Consider the following 21,661-nt stretch of genomic DNA (forward strand, 5'->3'; position numbering starts at 1 on the left):
CAGAATTTATAACATGCGTGCGCTTGCGTGTGCATATTATAAAGTCGGGTATACATGTGCGCGTGCCAGGTAGTGCACGCACATGTAGGCCGCGCGCTCTTCTTTTAAAATCTACCCCAGAATATGTTAGTGAGAAATAGCTAGAATTACGGATAGAATAAATGCTAATGTTCAAAAATATAATTGTTCAATTGATCTTATCTTCATGATTTTTTTTTTCAAATTTCAAATGAGTCTTATCTACTAAAGTGCCCATTTTCCACAAATTAATTTTCTAACCTTTTTGTACAAGAAACTTTGCAAACAGTTTAACTAAATCTCATTGAGGTGTAGTTAAAGCTTTTTGCAAACTTGGCCTTGCAAAGTCAATTTTGTACACAATCTACTATACAGTATTAGTTAATATGTTGCTTTGCATAATTTTACATTAAAGGAACTCGTTAAATACAGATCTAAATAACATTTCACAAGTATAAAAATATGTGCAAAATTTCTGTATTTGCAAAGCTAAAAACCTTTGCAAATGTATGCTCTTTGCCATTTGTCCATGCACAGTGGATTTTGCAAAACATATCTCCCTTTAGTATAGTGACCTTATTGTATGTGCTAAAAGATAGTTGAGCTAAAAAAAAAAAAAAAAAAACAACTGCTAATTGGAAGTCCAAATAGTGGCAAATATGCAATTAATGCAAGTATTTTGATGGCTTTTGGGCAGTCCCCTCTTTATATCAAGAAATGTATTAACTCCCTCATTAAAATATGCATAAATATCGCTATTCCTTTTCAGAGATGCCATCTCACTCATCTTTTACCAGCAACATTTGGAATTGGGAAGAAAAAGAGCACAGACCATGCTCAAGGAATAATAGTAGTACAAAGCATGAACAAGAAGCCCAAACCACCTGTCTACATTTCAGTAGGCTCAATGCCTCACTTGAATATCCTCTGACTGTTATACATATGAAGTCTGAGCAAGATAGAACTACAAAACTGCTTTGGAGAGTAGATAAAAAAAAATATTGACAATAACATAGCAAGGTACAATCGCTTTCTCATAATGCAAGTACGGATCAACACCCCCCCTCTCAAAAAAAAAAGCCTTTTTTCTATTTTTCATGATTGAATACCTCTTCTGTCCATTGAGGTGTCAGACTCGAAGCTCACATTGTAAAGCGAGCTGTCTCTTACTCATCTCATTTTTTTTTTAATGTAATCTCAGCTAGCAATCGCCCGACACTCGCGCCAACAACAAATTTATACGTGCCAAACAACCTGCACAGTGATAACACGACTTGCACCAGCTTTGTGCAAGTTCTTTGTGACTCTTTGTGGCCCACGCTGTGAGAACCAATCTCGAAGGCACCGCTCTTTCTCGTCCCTACTAGTAGGGCACTTCCGCTGTCATCTCCAAGGGGGAAGCAAGCGCCACGTGGAGCAAGCCACAGCCACGCACGAGAAGGTAAGATGCTAAGCTGATTCAAAAAGCTGCTCACGGAAAGAGAAAAAGGGGTGAGCGTGCTCTGACTTGCCCTTCCTATTGGTTACTAACTTTTCTTACGCTACTGTGTGTTCTCTTGCTAATCCCCCCCCTCCCTCTCCTACCCCACTGATTCCTTACCCTCACTTCCTCTTTACCTCCCTCTCCCCCATTCCTCTGATCCTTACTGTACAGGACACCGGGGACCTGCATGAGTTGCGGTCTCGCTCCTCTTCAAAGGTCAGGCTCGTCTTCTCAACAAAGCATTCAACCAGGGTGCGAGTGTAGAGGCTTGTAATCTGTAATTTTGTTGTTCATGTACAGGGCAATTTTCCATTTGCCCTTAGAAGTGCAAAGTCATTGGGTTGCTTTAGCCACACGTTTTGCACCAATGTGTTTGTGCAATACTTTTCCCAAGTAAATTTGCATGCATATCTTTTTGAAGATATAGAAGCATGCTCATGCTTGCAGACCTCTCCCCAATCCCAGTCCTGAAAATGCATGTTTTCCCTACTGGAAAAATTGCATGTTTAGTGGCACTATATGCATTCTTTTATTAGGATATAATATGAACATTTTTCAAAGTCACAGTTTCAGTGGGTAAAGCACTATTTTACCTATGGACATGGCTTTGAAAATTTCCCTCATGGATAAGCAGGCAAAAGCACAAACATGCATGGAATGCATGCATTTTTTCTCCATATCAGAGAGGTGTTCCAGGGGACAGAGTCTGCACAGGGACCGGACATACATGAATGGCTTTGACCTTTACAAAGCATGCACATAAATTCCACCAGGCAAACAACCAGCATACATTAACTGTTACGGATCTGGAGGTGGACCATTAGTTCAAAGTCGAGTTGGTGCTACCTAAGAGAGAATAAACCCTCTTAGGTCCCTACCGTCGGAAGGCAAGGCTGGATAAAGCAGAAGTTGAACAGGTGCTTCGCCACTGGAAGTCCGCGATCCCCTCAGGAGGAGCCAAGGAGGAGCCAAGGAGGCAAGGTCTGAGGAGCAGACCTTGCCTTAAATACAGGAAATCAAGGAGGAGTCCCAGGAAGGGGCCATGACCATTTCCTGTTGGGGCCCCTTTAATACTTTGCAGCAGCTGTGTGCGCATCCATAGGAGAGCTGGCGGGGGAGGAGTCAGTGTGTAGGCAGGCCGACAATGCGGCCAGGACTCAGTGGTGGCACGGCCGCACCGCGGTGGGTGAAACCTCACAGACACGACGTGGCCGGCTGCCCACTATCACCCTCCTGCCCCTTTTTTCCGCAACTCGCAGAATGATGAATCTAGGGGTTAACCAGACAAACCCTTTGAGTATGGACCGCTGTATTTTTGTGTTTCATTCTATACAACATCTTTTTCTAGTGTGTGCAAAGGTACATACAATATTTTCTGCAACATTTTTAGTCTTTGGGTTCAGTCCGTGTCTCAGGCATGTTGCTGATCTCTTGCCTATTTTCACTTCGGGGGAAACAGTGAGTGAGGAAGAGCCTTGAAGGTAGAAGTTTTAAAGAAAAGAATACTGGAGAAAGAAATGCAAAAAGAGGAAATGGGAGGGCAGGGGATGGGACAAGAGGGAGGAGGCAAGAGAGAACTTCAAAGAAGAGAAGGAAGGGGACAGGCAAGGAAAATGGGGGGAAAAGAAAACTGGAGCAGGAGAAAGACTTGGGGGTGGGGGATGGAGGAACAGTAGAAAAATCAGGTTAGAAAAGAGCAGCCTGAGTGTGGGGTGGGGAGAGGGAGAGCATCCTGGTGGAACAGAGTGAGCCGGGGAAAGAAATCTTGGGGAAGGATGCCTAAAGGAGGGAGACGAGGAAGAAAGGAAAACTGAAGGAGTGGGCCTGAAGTAAGAAAAGAGGATGTACATTGGTGGAAGAAAGGAAAATGAGGAGATGGGAGAAACGATAAAGCTGAGATGATGATGGAATCGGAAGAGAGAAGGGAACGAAAGGTGGAAGGGAAAAGAGGGATTATAATTGAATAGGTACTGGAGGTGAGCATGGAAAGAGTAAAAGGTGGCTCAAGATATATGCAGAGAACTGGAAGGTATTAGGGAAGAAGGAAGCAGAGAGGCTGAGTAATGAAGAGAAAGGAGAGTACTCCACTGATTTTTTTTTCACATACTCCCTAGTGGATGATGTGATGAATTCCTCTTGGTCAAGGTCTCTTGGTCAAGGTCTCTTAATGCTATATTCCCCTTTATATCTCCCCCCCCCCCTAAATTACTCTTTTGTTAACTTGTTATATTTGTTCGATGTAAAGCGCTACTCCAGGCGTCTGTTTGAGTTACACTGTGAACCGATGTGATATCTTTGATGAATGTCGGTATATAAAAATTTTTTTAAAATAAATAAATAAATAAATAAATAAATGCAAATTAATGCTTTGTGCTGGGCGCTGCCATAGGAAGGAAACTGTGTTTGATTCCTCGTTCAGATCTTTTGCTCCATGGGTCAGCAAGCGCTGGGAATGCTAAGGTGGAGAGAGGGCGTCATGGTCATTACACAATGGGTAAGACCTTCTGGCTAGATGTAGGACCCATGCTGCCAGAGTCTGAGAAGGAGCCCTGCTTCTGGCCTCTGCCTGTGGAGAGCTGCGATAACTGGAGTAAAGAAAGTTGTGAGAAGATATCAAATAGGGGAAAATATCCCCTATTTGATATGGGTTGTTGCCAAGGAAGTTACATGATGCCAGTCCCCAGCCTTGGTTGTTATGAATGAGACAAAAGCTTAAAAGGAGTAAGAGGAAACCGCAGAGTCAAATATAAAATTGTTCAGATCAGGAAAAATCAAGTACATTTAATTTCTTCCAACAAACTACCTGAAATTCAATAACATGGGTAATGTGGAATACCCATCCCCCTCTCCCACCTAGTCCTCTGCACAACAGCAGAAACAAAATAAGCACTTGACAATTACTTGAACTATCAAGGGCTACAGCTTTATTTACATGTATAACATGTGACAATACACAAGTCAGCCAAATGGTATGAGCACCCCTTTCCCTCCTTCAGACACCTGGACAGCCTGTCTGCCATGTCTCAGCAAGAAAGGCCACCTTCCGCGCAGCAAGAGCGTCAGGCACTATGCAGTGAAACACCATCACAAACGAGGCCCTTGCCACGTCCCATTCGGGGCCCCCCCTCAGGTGTGATTACATCAATCACATCCTGGCTGCAGTCAGGCAACGTGACAGTATCCCATTTACTTCAGTGGCTCACCAGGATCACTCAGTGTTGTCCACTGCTGCCAGCAGGACAGGGCAGATCCACGCTGCCTTGATGAAGCGATGGCTCGGGTATGAACCCAACCCCTTTGCAATTTGCAATATAAAATATATATACATATAGAAGCAAATTATAGCAGACAGCAACATAATAATCAAAGGTAGGCGGGAGGAACGCTTGCTGCTGTGGAAGCTGAAAACGAGAGGGATATTTCCTCCTCCCTTTATCCTCACAGCAGATCCATTTCTCCACGACAAGCAAGGATGAATCTAGGATTTTTCTATTTTTAGGCACTTTTGGTGCTGTCATCTCCCCTCTCTTCCCACCTCCTATGAGAATCTGTTTCAGGGGAGCAGAGTGCCGTTCTCTGCCGAATGAGATTCAGCAGAGCTGGAAGGCATCACATTTTGCTGCCTTAGGCACAAGCATAATGGGTGACTGTTGACAAACCCAGGCCTGCTCACAAGGGCAGGTCATTTCCTGCGACATATGAGGGCAGTCAGTTCAATTCACCCTACTCCTTGCTCCCAAACTAACTCCTAGAGGTTGAGGAGGCAGTTTGAAGCCAGGCTTGCCACAATGTAATCTACTAATCGCTAACCAACCTCTTTCCCTTTTCAACAATTCACCAACTCGAGCATACAAGGGAATCCTTGTGTGGTGGTAATCTTGTACGGAGGTTTTCGATAAGGATAACCGATTTGCAGTTATCCTTTCTTTTGCCTCCGTCTATTATTCTTTTATTAAGGTCAAAAATATTTTTTAAAGGTGCTCTTTCGTGTGATTTTTCTTAAAATCCCTTCTCCCCTGCTGCTTTTCCGACCCACTGCTAGTCTTACGTCATACTTATCAAGGTCGTCGCCTTTGTTGATGTCTCATGGGTACGGAGCTGCTTGTCCGACACGGGCCATGTTTCGGCACGGGTGCCTGCTTCAGGGACTACGGGAGAGTGTGCTGTGTCCTATATAGGGTTCACAGCATTCTAAAGTCTTGTCAAAAGCTTCTGCTGTCTCTCGTACGACGCAGGCAAAAGAAAGGATAACTGCAAATCGGTTATCCTTATCGAAAACCTCCGTACAAGATTACCACCACACAAGGATTCCCTTGTATGCTCGAGTTGGTGAACCAATGTAATCTACAGCAGCTGGGCCCTGGTTAAGCCATTTCCCCAAAGCAGTTGTTGATCCCGAACCAATCTGAAAATTATATAGGTGAATTTAAAAGCCCTAAATGTGCCAAAACTGGGAAATACACAAATATGTTGGGCCGGCGCACGCCGAGAGAATTTTAAAAGCTGCCCGAGTAAATGTGTACACTCACAAATGAAAAAGTCTAAAAAAGGGGCAGAGAATGGGCGTGGTCTGGGCAGGGCATGGGTGTTCCTGGATTTATGAGAAAAACCACCACGTAAATACTTACACACCGAAGTGTGTGCCGAGGTCCCCTACTCCGTAAGTTTACTTCTGCTATGGATGGCTAGTAAGTCCTAACACAATAAAATATAGGCATGTCAGCAGGGTTGGAGGGTCGGGGTTAAGAGAGGGGAAAAGGAAGGCTATTTAAATAGGAGGGTTAGGAAGTCCTATCCCTTACCTGGGCAAACTGGGATTAAAGTGATTTAACCGGTAATTGCGTTGGCATGCGTGTATACTTAAAGTCCCCGCCACTGCCACGGTAGAGGCGGCATTTGCATACACATGCACATGTCTGTATACAATAGTGAGCACATGTACACTCGTTCAGCCTATTCTCTACCATGCGTGCATGGTATAAAATGGCCACGTTTCTGGATGCGAGTTGGCCTATGAGCGTACATTTATTTATTTATTTATTTTTGGTTTTTATATACCGGAAGTTCCTGTATAATATACATATCACTCCGGTTCACAGATAACAGAGATAACTATCGCCGGGATGGCGGTTTACATGGAACATATCGAACAGTAAATCTATTATAAAGTAGAATACAAACTAAGATCTACTAAGAACACATAAATAAAGCAAATAAACATTACAAAATTGCTGTGGGATGGGAGGGTTGTTATTCTTCCTGCTCTACATGTGTGTCCGAGCACCGGTATTAAAGTTACCACCTTATTGTTTAAGTTTCACCTCAAATTGTTAGCACATCTCAAATGATGAGCACCTTACTCTTGTGCAAACCTCAAACAGCCTTTCAGATTTCCTGACGCTAGCATACATACACTTGCTATGGCGTTATGCACATCCCAGTTCCTTTATCAGGACCAGACATACCATAGTAACTGAGCATTCATGTAAATATGTACAGGCTAGGCGATGATTTGGTACTCAGCTGTTAATACATTTTGTTTAGAGTAATTCTGCTTCCTTAAGGATGTTCTTGAGTTCACACAAATTATGCTACAAATTTTGAAGCTATTTACTATTTCTCAACGATGCTGCATCGTTTTTAGTTGTGCTTTCATGTACTTGTTAAAATCTAAAATGGTAACTTTTCAACGGGCATTTGGGTGCACGTATTCACATGCGCATGGGCGCGCACCCAGAGATGTAGCAGTTTATTGCATGCGTGCACATACTTGTGTATATTATAAAATATAGCCCAGGCACGTGTATATGTGTGTGAGCCTAATTTTAAGCTTGTGTATGCCCAGCAGTATAAGCCGGGTTTGAGCCGGCTTATACTGCTGGGCTTTCACCAGTTTGCCCACCCGATCGCCCAGTCTAGAGCTAGGTCCTCCTGGTTGTTTAGCCTGCACTCCCCCCCCAAGTTACCCCCAGACCTCTTGAAATACCTCACAGATGCCTGGGAATAATGTTATTAATATTTACACCTCCTCCATAGCAGAAGTAAAGTGACTCGGCGTGCCCAGGAGCGTGGATACATGCATGTATACCTCTTGGCCCACGCCCCTTGTATGGATGATATGAGATGTGTGCACACTGCTCTTGTGCGTGCATCCATGTGTCTGATAAAATCACACGCAACTGGACCCACGCAAGTGCCAAATGTACGTCCATCTCCCGATTTAGGTGCATACCCGGCTTTCAAAATTCATCTTGAAGTGATTAAAAAAGTGGAATACTAAACAATTTAATGTAAAGGATGATAAAGATTTCTAATGTTATTTATATTTTGAATGGCTTAGTCTGGAAAACTGGGCTTCTCTAAGAGAACAATTAGAAAAAATGAGCTTTAAATTGACTCAACAATGCATTTTAGTCATTTAATCTCAGTGTGTACATGCGTAAGATGAAATCATAAAAGAAATGCATTTATTTCCCAAAGTCTTGCTATATTAAGAAGGTAAGTTACAATAGATTGGTCATGCAGCCACAATATTACCCAGTTTACACTCAATATTAATCCTTTGTTTCCTAATGTTTGTTAGCCAACTTAGAAAAAACAGCCATGAAAGCATATTAAGAATCACGTCTGCAAAAGCAAGATTTAACTTACTGCAACTTAAGCATTTATGAATTAATATGTTATTCTCTTGTTGTAGAAGGGAAAATAGCCTTTTTCTTAAAAAATGATATATGTCACAGTAATGAGTTTCAAACTGTGCACAAAGTAATATGCTCTGATTTAATTATCACATTTTATGTGTGTGAAAGCCAGGTCATAAGTCTTTGCCTGTAGGGGAACAAACCTGCCCAACCATCCATAATTTAATTACTCAATCTTCAAATGTGGACTTGATTTGCTTCAGTGAATCCAGGAACAATAAACACTTTATAAACTTATAAAAACATTTGACTGTTTGCTTTTGTCAGATAATTTTTTGCTTAAGACAAAAAATGATACATTGCATTCTGCAGTCATTGTCATTGGTATTACTACTATACTAACAATAATCTTTCAATATGATGGGAATTATACCAGCAGGGAGAACTAATGTAATTAAAAAACATTGCTTAATATTTCATTATCCACCAGTCTTGGCAATATTGTCTTGTAGATTCTGTGGATAGAATTCTGAGTTTAAAAAAAAAATAGTGGTGATTTACAAAAAGATTTACTTGCATAAAAGTAAAATATATCATAGCAATTTTCAAAAGCTCACTTATGCATGTTGTTGCACTCCGCAGTCCGTGGGCTACTTCTGTGAACCGCCATTCTCGCCTCCCAGTGGGGCCTCTCGCATGACCTCCCAGCATGGCCCAATCTCACGACATCTTTGTGGCACATCCGGCACATCTCCACACGCAAGCGCAGCAGGACAATGCCAATAGCTCCTGCAGCAGGACCTGCTGACACCGCCTGGCCCAGTTCCTCCTAAGGTGCTCGTGCTCCTGACGTCATCAATTTTAAAGGGCCTGCAGCTGGAAAGAGCTGTACATACTCTTGATGACATCATCCCCTCAGGCCTATAAAAGGCCCTTTTGGACTCTCCACCAATGCCTCGGCAACAGATCTCCCTACTTTTCAGTAGTGCGTGTTGCTCCAGCATTCCTTGTCTTCAGCCCAGCCTCCATATCTTCAGTTCTTCAGTAGTCCAGTTCATCTTCCCTTCCTGCCCTGCCTATCCGTCTCGCTACTTCCTTTAGTCGGATACCTGGCATTGACCTCGGCCTAACTTCTGGATACTCCTGATCACAGCCTGCCACTGACCACTGCCTGCCTCTGGATTCTCCTGATCGCCACCTTCCACTGACCTTTGCTGTGACCGGATATGCCTCATCTACTCCTACTCTGACCCAGCTACCTCTTCGGATCTCTCCATCTTCAGCAGAGGCCTCCACTTAAGACCTGCTGGCTCTGGCACCCAAAGGCTGAACCTGAGGGGAATGTGGGCTGGTAAATATCTGTATCATATATGCATATATATCTCCTCACCTCTAGGATATACATGTTCAGGTCCTGAAGTTTCATCTCATACATACTTTGGTGTGGGCCCCACACTATTTTGTTTACCGTTCTCAGATTCACCTCTAGCCTATCTCTATCCTTTTTGATATATGGCTTCCAGAACAGAACACAGTATTCTAATAGGTGAATTTTCAAAGGAGTTATGCATACAAATGTAACATATATCGTAGTAATTTTCAAAAGCCATTTACCCATGATAAGTATACTTAATGTTGGTAAAACCTATTGACAATTCAATGGAGTATATTGTGGCAATTTTCAAAAGACCACTTACATGGGTAAAGTGCATTTACACATGCAAAATCCTGTAAAAGCATGTACATGTTTTGGAAAATCTGGCCTTACGAGACTAACTTTCAAACCTATCTGCGCTAGGGATGTGCAGAGGGACACCATATGTTGCATTCGTGATTCGGATTCGTCGGGGAGCAGATATGTTACATTCGGCCGTATGGCGCCCCGATGCGTTAATACGGCAATTTCTATTCGTGTCCCAGCTATAATTAAAATTAACTACAACCCTCCACCCTCCTGACCCCCCAAGCCTTAACAAAACTCCCTGGTGGTCCAGCGGGGAATCCGGGAACCATCCCCTGTACTCACACCCTCGGTGCTGGTTTCATCATGGCGCCGGTAGCCTTTGTCTCAGGGGCTACCGGTGCCATTGGTCAGCCCCTGTCACATAGCCATCAGCGCCATCTTGTGCTCCTACCATGTGACAGGGGCTGACCAATGGCACCGGTAGCCCCTGTGACATAGTATGGGCAAAGGCTATCATCGCCATTTTGAGTACTGGCATCGGATGGCCGGCGTGCAGGAGGTCGCTCCGGGACCCCCGTTGGACCCACAGGGACTTTTGGCCAGCTTGGAGGGGCCTCCTGACCCCCACAAGACTTGCCAAAAGTCCAGCAGGGGTCCAGGAGTGACCTCCTGCACGCCGGCCGTCCGATGCCAGTACTCAAAATGGTGCTGATCGTCTTTGCCCTCACTATGTCACAGGTCCCAACGGTCGGCCCCTGTGACATAGTGAGGGCAAAGGCGATCGGCACCACCTCACCCAGACTACATCCATACCCTTCCCCTTGTTTCTGAAAAAACGTTTGTGTGCTTAATGGGAGATACGCTCATCGTCGCAGCCCTTTTAAAATCTGTGCAGAGCGTGTGCGTCCAAGACACATGCGTTATCTCATGGTTTTGGCATGGTCAAGGCTTTTAAAATCAATCAGGTAATATCATTGGGAATACCTCACCCGGTCCTATGGCTTGGTCTCTCTTTACTTTCACAAGTTCCATTCAAATACCTTCTTCAGTGAATGGTGTGGTATTTACTATTTATCCCACTCCCAATCATATCCTTAAGAAACATCAGTGGTCCTTCTCCAAAATATTCTTCAGTAAAGACTGAATGAAAGCATTTGTATAGCAATCCCACTTTCATATTGTCCCTCTACGCACATTGCTTCCCTTCAGTGTTTAATCTAACAATTCAGCCTCAGCTCTTCCTCTTTTTTCTGCTGTATCTGCTAAAACGTCTCACATATTTTGCCTCTAGAGCCATTTTTTTGGCACTTGCTTTTGAGACCCTATATATATTTTTATCGTCTCTTTCAGCTTTACCAAGTATTCTTACCTGTGATTCATATTCAAAAGTCAGCCAGCTAGTTAAGCAGATGAGTTTATCTGGCTAACTTTAGACCTGCTCAATAACAAGTCTAACCAATCCAGCTAATTTATTCCTAGATTCATCAAGCCATGATGTTTTATCACAGGAGGGATCCCCCTATCATGGGAGGTGGATCACCGCAATATTGGAGCCCCTCTCCCAAAAGAGCATCGCAGCTTTATGGCCCATTAACTTGGTGAGCGGCCCTTTAACACGGTGGCAGCTCCAACCTCACGGGACTGCCATTGTCTTAAAAGGATGCTGGCCCCCCAAAAACGTCATGTGCAAACAGGATGGTTGAGCAGGTGTCAGCGCTGACCATTGTCTCAACCTGGGGATGCTAATCGAAGCAGCCTGAACTTCCCCAAAATGTAAACATTTTTTTAAATAAACCATGTGGCGACAACCTCAGCTGCCTTCTTCCTCCCCAGAATAAAATGTGTCCCCAGCCTCAGATCCCAATCCCCACACCTCAAGTGATATCCCGATCACCCAATCCCCCTAGTGGCAGAGATATCTCCCTCCCCCCAGTATGTGTTATGGTTTGTGGGTTTGCGGACCCTTGGCCCGAGATATGAGTTGATATAACCTGTGTGGAGGAGCCCCACAGGCCCACACTGTTGGGAGGTGAGGTCAGGCATGGCAGGGAGTTCTGGCTAAGACTGTGGAGAGGTCCCAAGGAGTCAGGAGGAATTCCCCAGTAGACATGCAGGCTGACAATAATACTTTGACTGAGACCCTTGAAGGGGAAGGTGCCAGGCTGGCCATAAAGTGGGAGGCTTGAGACTAGTATGCAGGAGGTATAGCGGAGAGACACTCCCGAGGGGTGGCGCTGCAGAGCGAGGGAGGTGCAGCTGTAGTGATGCAGACTAACCCATGGAACAGGGAAGCCTGAGTCTGGTCTCCAATGATGACGTAGGTAGAATCCGAGGAGCGGGAGAACAGACAATCTCTGTATAATAGAGAAGCACATCCCCGAGGAACGGGGAAGTGCTTGTAGTCCAGTAGCACGCAAGCACGACCCTAAGGAGCAGAGAGGCGCAGACAGTCACATTAAAGCACAAGGACACTGTCCTGAGGAGAGTAACGGTTCTGAGAGTCTCTTGGGAAGTAGGACAATGCAGCCCCAAGGAGCGGGGAAGTGCTGACAGTCCAACACAGCACATAGGCACAACCTGAGGAGCAGGGAAGCGCTAGAGTAAACTCCCGAGTGGTAGGGGTGTTCCAGGGGGTAGCCCCGAGGAGCGGGGGGTCTTGCAGAATAGGACTTCAGGAAGCATAGAGCCAGCCTGAGGAGTGGGGGAGGCCAGGAGACGAGGTCCCTGTGAGAGTGCCCACTGGTCTCCGAGGAGCAGGTACCAAACAAAGTCCAAAGTCCAACGGAGTCGAACAGCAAAGCCACAGGGACATGGAACAGGAGCGAGTAGAGATGTACGGAACTTGTTGCCAAGTCAGCTAGCTGACGGCGAAGGTAGAGCTTAAGTACCTTGATCCAATGACATCATCCAGCAGGGACACACCCGAGGTTCCCACCGAAGAGGCTTCAAAGGAGGGCCCGGTGACCACTATCATATCCCCCCTCAGCCGTCTCTTCTCCAAGCTGAAAAGTCCTAACCTCTTTAGTCTTTCCTCATAGGGGAGCTGTTCCATTCCCTTTATCATTTTGGTCGCCCTTCTCTGTACCTTCTCCATCGCAACTATATCTTTTTTGAGATGCGGTGACCAGAATTGTACACAGTATTCAAGGTGCGGTCTCACCATGGAGCGATACAGAGGCATTATGACATTTTCCGTTTTATTCACCATTCCCTTTCTAATAATTCCCAACATTCTGTTTGCTTTTTTGACTGCCGCAGCACACTGAACCGATGATTTCAATGTGTTATCCACTATGACGCCTAGATCTCTTTCTTGGGTGGTAGCTCCAAATATGGAACCTGACATTGTGTAACTATAGCATGGGTTATTTTTCCCTTTATGCATCACCTTGCACTTCTCCACATTAAATTTTGTAGTCACCTCTGTTAATATGGTTCATTACAAACAAATATTCTTTTTTTTTTTTTGCTTTATTTATTTATTTGTTTACCATAAAAGTCAGAGGGGGATGCATTGCAGACTATTTTGGGCTCCACAATTGGGGTCATCTCATCAATTGTAATGAAATTTTGGGAAAGAGCTCCAAGGCACATAGATTGTGGCAGTCACACCAAATGGGCATTGAATAGCCTATAGCACCATAAAGGGGCAAAGGTGTACCAGCAGTGGCAGGAGTTCTTGGAGGCACCATGAGAAGAGCAAAGCAGCAGCAAGAGTGGCAAAAACATCCCAAGGCTTCAACAGAGGGCAACAACAACAGTTGCATGAATGTTTTAAGGTGCATAAGAGGCAAAGTGGCATCAACATCCTAAGATCTGGAAAGGTGACTCTTTGGGTTGAAAAGTCTTTGGGGCCGATGCAATATGCCACGGGCACTCTTAACGAGCAGTTAGACGCAGGTAAAATAGGCGGTAATCAATCCCCTAATGCAATAAGGGGATTAGCACCTATTTAATGTGCATCTAATGTGGAGTGAATGAGATAGCACTCATCACATGCAAATCCATGTGAATGAGCCTATTACTCATTCACTCCCAATGCAAAAAGATAAATGTGTGTCTCAGAATCACATTTATCGCTCAGGTATTAACACCTGCCTGGATCGGGCATTAATAGCTGAGCGCATTGAAAAGAAGAACAGAAAAGCAGAAAAAACTGCTTTTCTGTACTTCTTTTTTAAAGTAAAAAAAAAATAATAATAACTCCGCCCCTTTGCTTGCCTCAAAACCATGGAACAAGATCCCACCACCCCTACACTTTGAGACATTGCACTCTACCTTCAGAAAGAAAGTTAAGGCTTGGCTCTTCAACCAGGTTTTTTCCTTAAATTCCACTTAAAAACGGGAGACTGGGGCAATGACAGCAAGAGAGACTGCCCCCTTTTTGTGCTTATATGCCACTCTTTAACATGCCTTCTTTCTCATTTTCCTCTGCTCATTGTAAATGGAGATGCAAATGGAAGTGGAATATCACATTTATATCACTGGCAGACCGCCGAGTTATGCAGACTGACGCCGGTAAACTCGGCATTAGTTTTCATAACGGCCGTCTGCCAGTAATGGAAATGGCTGCCGATAAACTCAGCGGCTGTTTTCATTATTGGGAGACAGGCAGGTTATGAAAACTGAGGCCGAGTTTACCGGCTTTGGTCTTCATAACCGGCAGCCGCGGCGGGTCATGCTAGGAAGGAGGCGCTAAAGGTCACGCAAGCAACCCTAGCTCCTCCTTTCTAGTGTGACCCCCTAATTTAAATATTGCATGGCGCTCCCCCTTTGGGACAGCATGCGCACATTAAGAGAGTGGTTGCTGACTGTTCAGCACCCGCTTTCTACGTGCCTTTATTGCATCGGCCCCTTTGAGTGGGAACCTGTTGATCCAGCTAGGCTCCCAGTGAAGAGGGGTGGCTTAAAACCTCTTCACAATAATTAGTGTATTTTCCTTATTGAAAAAATAGGATACATTTCGGCCATCAAAAATCTCACTCAGAAAAATCTGTCACTAGCCTTGCTCACCTAGAACGTAAAGTGGTGAGCACGGGTCTTCTGTCCTCTGGCTTGAGAGCCCTTTTGCCCCAAAGGGAAATCCAGCAAAAATCTATATTACTGAACTAAATAGTTAGGGATCATCTGACTTGTTGTATACAGAGGCCAATCCCCTATAATAAAAAAAAAAAGGGGAAACCTGATGTACCTCATCAGGTTTCCCTCAGCAGAGAGGAAAAAAATCCTACATCTTGCTTCTCTGGTGTCTGCTCTAAAATAAAATGACACCTTCCCACACCTTAAACCACAAAATGGCTGGTTATAAAGGACATGCGTAACCAATCCCTGCTCTCTTAAGTGAGTGGAGGTTGAGAACTGATGGATAAGTCAAGATATTTTAGCAAAGAGAAATAGAACTAAGATATATAGTGATGGACTAGGTGGTCCGGTCACATGTAGTTAATCTCCTGATGTTTACCAACATCTCTAATAGAATGGAGAAAGTTTTCTGAGCATGATCTATGAAGTCCATTCAAACTAAGAGCAAATAACTACAAACACAATTAATTTTAATTACCTCACTTTCTTATTTAAATATGTTGAAGAATAGGAAAATGGGATAAAGAAAGCAAACATAGAAATATTTCATTCTGGCTTTATAAACCACTAAGGATGTGCATTTGTTTGCGACAAAATAGGAAATATAGATGATATTTCCTATTATGTTGTGGTTTGAGGTGTCGCCGAAATGATAGGAAAATCCACAAAATTGTGTGTGGTTTTCTTATCGATTTTTGGGAGGGAGAGAAAGGGCACATAAAAAAAACCCCCAAACTCACCCCAACCCTTCAAATTTAATTAATTTATTTTATTTATTTGTTTTTATATACCAGTGTTTGATTTGCATATCACATTGGTTTACATATAACTTAATTGCAACCCCCCAATCTCCCGACCCACCAAGACTGCCTGACCCTCCCTCCCCCCCCCAAGACTTACCTAAAGTCTCTGGTGGTTCAGTGGGGTCCTGGGAGCAATCTCCCCCTCTTGGGCCATCGGCTGCCACTAATCAAAATGGTGCCGATAGCCCTTTGCCCTTACCATGTGACAGGGGCTATCGGTGCCATTGGCCAACCCCTGTCACTTGGTAGGAGCAATGGATGGCCCGTGCCATTTTTTAAAATGGCGCCAGCTGTCCATTGCTCCTACCATGTGACAGAGGCCGGCCAATGGCCCTGTCACATGGTAAGGGCAAAGAGCCACTGACGCCATTTTGTTTACTGGAAGCTGATGGCCCAAGAGCGGGAGATCACTCCCGGGACTCCCACTGGACCACCAGGGACTTTAGGCAAGTTTTTGGGGGGTCAGGAGGGTGGGAGATTTTAACTAATTAAATCTTAAGGGTTGGAGTGGGGTTTTTATTTTTCAGTTTAGGACAGCCGAAAAAAAATTGGCCAGAACCGCAGGAAATGACATTTCCCATGGTGGGCCGATAATGAAGGCCGAACCAAAAGGTTTGACTGAATCACATCTCTATAAATCACTATCATATGAAGAAATTCAACAGAATACTATAGGAGAGTTGAGGAAGATTGATATTTATGTGATGGAGAAAAGCTATCAGAAACCCTTTTGCATTCTTTGTTTTATCCTGTCTTTATGAGTAGCACTTCACATTAATGAGGACCTTTCCCTTCATAAAAACATGCCAGCATAGCATATTTATTAGGCATTAGCAGAAACACATTTTTTTAGGTTCATTTATTCATTTCATAGGTCATCTCCATTCATTTAATTAGTTTCAAATTAAAAAATCTGTTTATTTGTTTTGCTCATTTCATTTGTTTAACATTAAAATCAATGGGGTAAGCAATGCAGTCTATTTTGAGCTTCAAAATTGGAGTTTCCTAATACATATTAACAGAACTTAATGGTAGACAACCTCATAAGGGGAGAGAACTTCAAAGCACCAAGACAGTGGCAAAATGGTACCAAAAGTGTCCTAAATAGCCTAAGATACCATAAAGATGCTAAAGGGTGCCAACAGTGGCAGGAGTTCTCTAAGAGGATCAAAGCAATATCGAGACTCTTGAAGAACACACATAAGAAAGCACTGATAACAGTGATATGAACCCTGAAAGGCACCAAGAGAGGGACAAAATAGCACCAAGTGTGGCATGAATATCCTAAGTCACCATGAAGAAAAGAAGAGCAATTATAGAGTGACAAAGCAGCACCAACAGTAGCATGAATACTCCCAGACACTGTAAGAGGTGTAAAGCCACCATCCACAGTGGCGAAAATACCCCAAGTTGTAGAAGCAAGGCAGAGTAGCACAAAGACACCCAGGATGTAAATTCTGGGGTATGGCAGCAAAAATAAAAGACAGAAAGATTCCAAAGTTATAGAGTCTGGAGTATGGCAGCCAGGCTGAGTGACAGCAACATCCCCATGGTAGTTCATCAGGAGAGTGGCAGCAAGACAGAGTAAAAGCAAGGCCCTCAAAGATGCAGTCTGGGTATGGTAATAATGCTGAGTAGAAAAAAAGAGTCCTATGTTGTAGGATAATGGGTACAGCAGCAAAGCAAAGTGGCATGAGAGATGTCTGGTTTTTCTGTTGAAGCACTTGCCACTTGTCAGATTTCGTACAAGAGAACGATCAGATATCAGTATCATTTTTGTGACATAAACTTTTATTTCATTCCCTACTTGAAATTGATCTTGTGTTAGGTGGAATTTTGAGTTTCTTGTGAAAGTTGCTTTCTGATTGAAACTTTTCTCACAATCAGACATCAGAATAGAGTCTCATTAGCATGGCTTTCCTGGTAATTGGTGAGATTTGATTTATTAAGAAATAATTTCACATATTCTGCAGCTGAACATACTCTCTTCTATTTATTTATGTTCATGTGTTGCATTATTTCTCTTTTCCTACTAAAACCTTTCCCACATTCAGAACATGCAAATCGTCTTTCTTCTGCATGTTTTCTGTTGTGCCTGTATTTCTTCCTTCAGACTGAGGATTTTGTTATAGTCTGTATATAAACTATTTTGTTTAGGGAAGCATTTTAGGGAATTAATGTAACTGATGCCCAGTGGGGGCATGATGGTCCAGAAACTTATTTAACCTGGAAATTAGCTAGCATTGGTATTTATTAGAGATGTGAATCAGAACTGAAATCCGAACCGATTCTGGTTCCGATTCACATCTCTAGTATTTATACAGGTAATTTATTTATTTTATTTATTTAAAGCTTTTTTATACGGACTTTCGTGATACAAATCAAATCAAATCGGTTTACATGTAACAAAGATCTTATTCTTAACAATAACATTAACCATCCATAATAAACATTAACTAGCAGGAGAAGAAAAGTTACAATAAAACAAGGGAATGCAACTGGGGGCTAGAAAAAAAGCAGGGGGGAATTAGATAACTAAATACAATTATATAAATGGTAGAATCTCAGGAGGTCTACATTTAGTCTGCGTCATGGTGATGCCATAGTAGTGAAAGTATAGGCTCAAGAGAAAGCTTGACCGAACAACCATGTCTTAAGTTTTTTTTTAAAAGTCAGAAGACAGGATTCCTGTCGTAGGTCCGGGGGGATAGAATTCCAGATGGAAGGACCAGCTGTCGAAAATGCCCGTTCTCTGATAGTTGATCGGTGAACAGCTTTATTTGGTGGGGCGTGTAGAGATCCCTTATAGGCTTCCCTTATAGGTCTGGCTGTGATGTGTAATTTGAGAGGGAATTGCAGGTCAAGAGGAACCTGATGGCGAATGCTTTTGTGAATGATTGTGAGTGATTTGTGAATGAATGCTTTGGTACTGTAAACATGAAGGTTTATTTATTTAGCTTTATTTCTTATTTTGTAATCCACTTAGGGCCAGATTTTAAAAACAGCACGAGGGCGTAGATTTTATAACATGCGTGCGCAAGGGGGTGCACACTTGTGCAGGGTCTGGGTGTGGGCCAGCTGGAACAGCACCATCTTGCAACCCAGCGCAAACAAATCTATGCCCCATTTTATAACATGCGCGTGGAGCTGCGCGCATGTTATAAAATCCGGGGTCGGCGCGCACAAGGGGGTGCACACTTGTGCACCTTGCACACTCCGAGCCATAGGGAGCCCCAATAGCTTTCCCTGTTCCCTCCAAGGCCGCTCCGAAATCTGGGCAGGCGTAACTTGCGCACGCCGGTTGGCTGCCAGTTCACCATCCCTTGGCACGGCGGCTGTGCCGGAGGCCACGGTCCTGCCCCAGCATGCCCCCGGGCCAGCAATCCGCCCTCGGCCACGCCCCAGAATGCCCCTTTTTGCAAGTCCCGGGACATACACGTGTCCCGGGGCTTGCGTGTGCCGCCGAGCCTATACAAAATAGGCTCAGCGCGGGCAGGGGCAGATTTTTTCGGGTTACGCGCATATGTCACATGTGTAGCCTTTGAAAATCTGCCCCTCAGTATGACATAGTCACTATAAGCAGAATACAAATATTTAAATAAATAATTATATATGTATATTTATATTTATATTGTCTGTCTTCAGTATAAGATCTCTCAAGGACTGGTACCCTGCTTATAAGGCCACAGAATGGTTAAAAATGAAGCAGCCTCAGACCATTTGTTAGCCCAGAACACAGCCATACCCCCAATTTATCCAGATTGGTCCTTGGGAGACCTAAAATGGGTTTCTGGAAAAAGCCCATTGCTTAGGCAACTAGATGGCTAAGGGTTTCCGCGTAGAAAAAGATCCCAACTGGAGCATTGCAGATAGGGGGAGTGTCAGAAAGATCCTTAAGGTAGTATATCAGGGATAGGGCAGAGTGGTAGAGTGGCAGGTAAAGTTATCATTGAAACCTTATCTGAGCCAATTGTTTGTTCGGCACAGCCATAGAGTTGAATAGGCCATATACTTGAATGGGAAACATACGAATGAGGTAAAAGTTTGTGTTAAATTCATTGCCTTCCTCCATTCATTTTGGGGGTCCAAAAATGAAATGAAAATGGGCACATGTGTTACATTTTTGTTTCACATGAATGCACATCCATAATACCTATGAAGCATTATTTTGTAAATGAAATCCACCCTAGTTTAGCAGTAAATCTTTAAAGGGCTGCACGTGTGTCCTTGTGCTTGCAGTTCTTGGCGCACGTACATAGTCGCACTGATATTATGACACGCATGTGTCGCTGCATGTCAGCATGCAAATGTGTGTGCGGGTGCCCACTCACGCACGCAGGGGGACATTTTTTAAAACACGCATGGCGACACGATTGGGCTTTTGCCAAGTTTCCTCCCAGTCCTCTCCAATAAAGAAGTGGACTGGGAGGGAACTTCCCTATCCCTCTACCTAACCTTCCTCTCTTTTCCCCTCTCCTCTCCTCTCTTCCCTGACCACTAAACCCACCTAACTAATTTTTTTTTTGTTTCACAACTTACCTGCTTCTCTGAGCAGAAGTACGCTGTACGCGTTGGCTGGATGCTGGCATTCCCTTCATCGGAACAGGCAAAATGGTGCTGTTCCAGCCGGCCCCCACCCAGACCTTGCCCCCAGCCCGCCCCTTTTGATTTGAGCCAGTCTTCAGCACATACACGGAGGTACACACTTGCCCCTTGCTTTTTAAAAATACCCACGGTGCTCCCACCCCGACCACGTGCGTATCTCCGTGTTTTTACATGTGTCAGCATTTTAAAATCTAGCCAGTAGTGTGTAGCAAAAGGTCTACATAGCACAACAGTGAGCAACCTAGAACATCATTGATGAAACAAAATGCAGTCATGTTTCTTGCACCTGTGCTGTCCTAGGTAGAAAGCTACTTTTCTTTCCCCTTTGGATGATGTTATAAAGTTTACTTCTGCATGCCTTTCTTCTGTTAACTCTTGAATTAATTATATATTCTCACTTCCCACTAATTATATATACTCACTTCCCACAGACCTTCGCCTTGAACCATGCCACTCCACATTTAAAAAGAAACTTAAGACTTGGTTATTTAAACAAGCATTCCCGCAGAGCTAAGAGCAGGTAGAAAGTCAGTCACTTATCATCCGTTTACCCCAGCATATTTCACATAACTTGTTATCTTATTTACTGTTATTTTTCATGGATGTTTACTGTTAGTTACTTATTTATTTCTATTTATTTCTATTGTATTTATGTATTTTTTTGTTATCTATTTATTATCACTTCTTAATTGTTAACATTATTATTTATATTTCCCTGTTATTTGGATTAACCATGTTCATTGTAAGCCTCTAACTTGAAGCGATATTTACTGTTCATTGTAAACCGGGGTGATATGTATATTATACAGGAACCTCCGGTATATAAATCCGTTAAATAAAATAAATAAATAAATTGATTATTTATCATATACATGAATAAACAACAAAATGTATATTCTGGACATTAAAAAGGAAATATAACAACAGGTATAAATCTTAATGGGATTTACCATTAATGTAAACAGAATCCTAGCCCACTTCTAGGGGGATAAGATAGGTAATAAGAAGGAAAATAAAACATCAACCACTGCACCTATAAATTAGATACGACTACTATACCCTGCTAAGTAACCTGATCTGTAGTAACTACTGAAAATGTATCATTAAAAAAGGTCTCCAAATGAGCTGGATCAAGGAACACATATGATTTCCCTTGCTAAGTTACTAAACATTTAGAGGGAAATTTAAGGGAAAAAGTAGCACCAAGAGAAATCATAAGCTGCTTATTAGAAATAAATAATTTTCTACAAAGCTGTGTTTCACGGGAGACATCTGGAGAAATAAAACAACCTTTTGACCACAAAATTCTACAGATTTAAATTTGAAATATTGCTTAAAAATTAAA

At 43.3% G+C, this 21,661-nt stretch overlaps 1 protein-coding gene across 1 annotated transcript in view; it reads right to left on the reverse strand.

Annotated features, from left to right (window-relative positions):
* CNTNAP4 (contactin associated protein like 4) overlaps positions 1–21,661 on the reverse strand; it is a 1,044,358-nt gene that overhangs the window by 478,888 nt on the left and 543,809 nt on the right. The gene's annotated exons all lie outside the window — the stretch shown is intronic.

Source organism: Rhinatrema bivittatum, chromosome 1 (assembly GCF_901001135.1).
Source record: "Rhinatrema bivittatum chromosome 1, aRhiBiv1.1, whole genome shotgun sequence".
NCBI lineage: Eukaryota > Metazoa > Chordata > Amphibia > Gymnophiona > Rhinatrematidae > Rhinatrema > Rhinatrema bivittatum.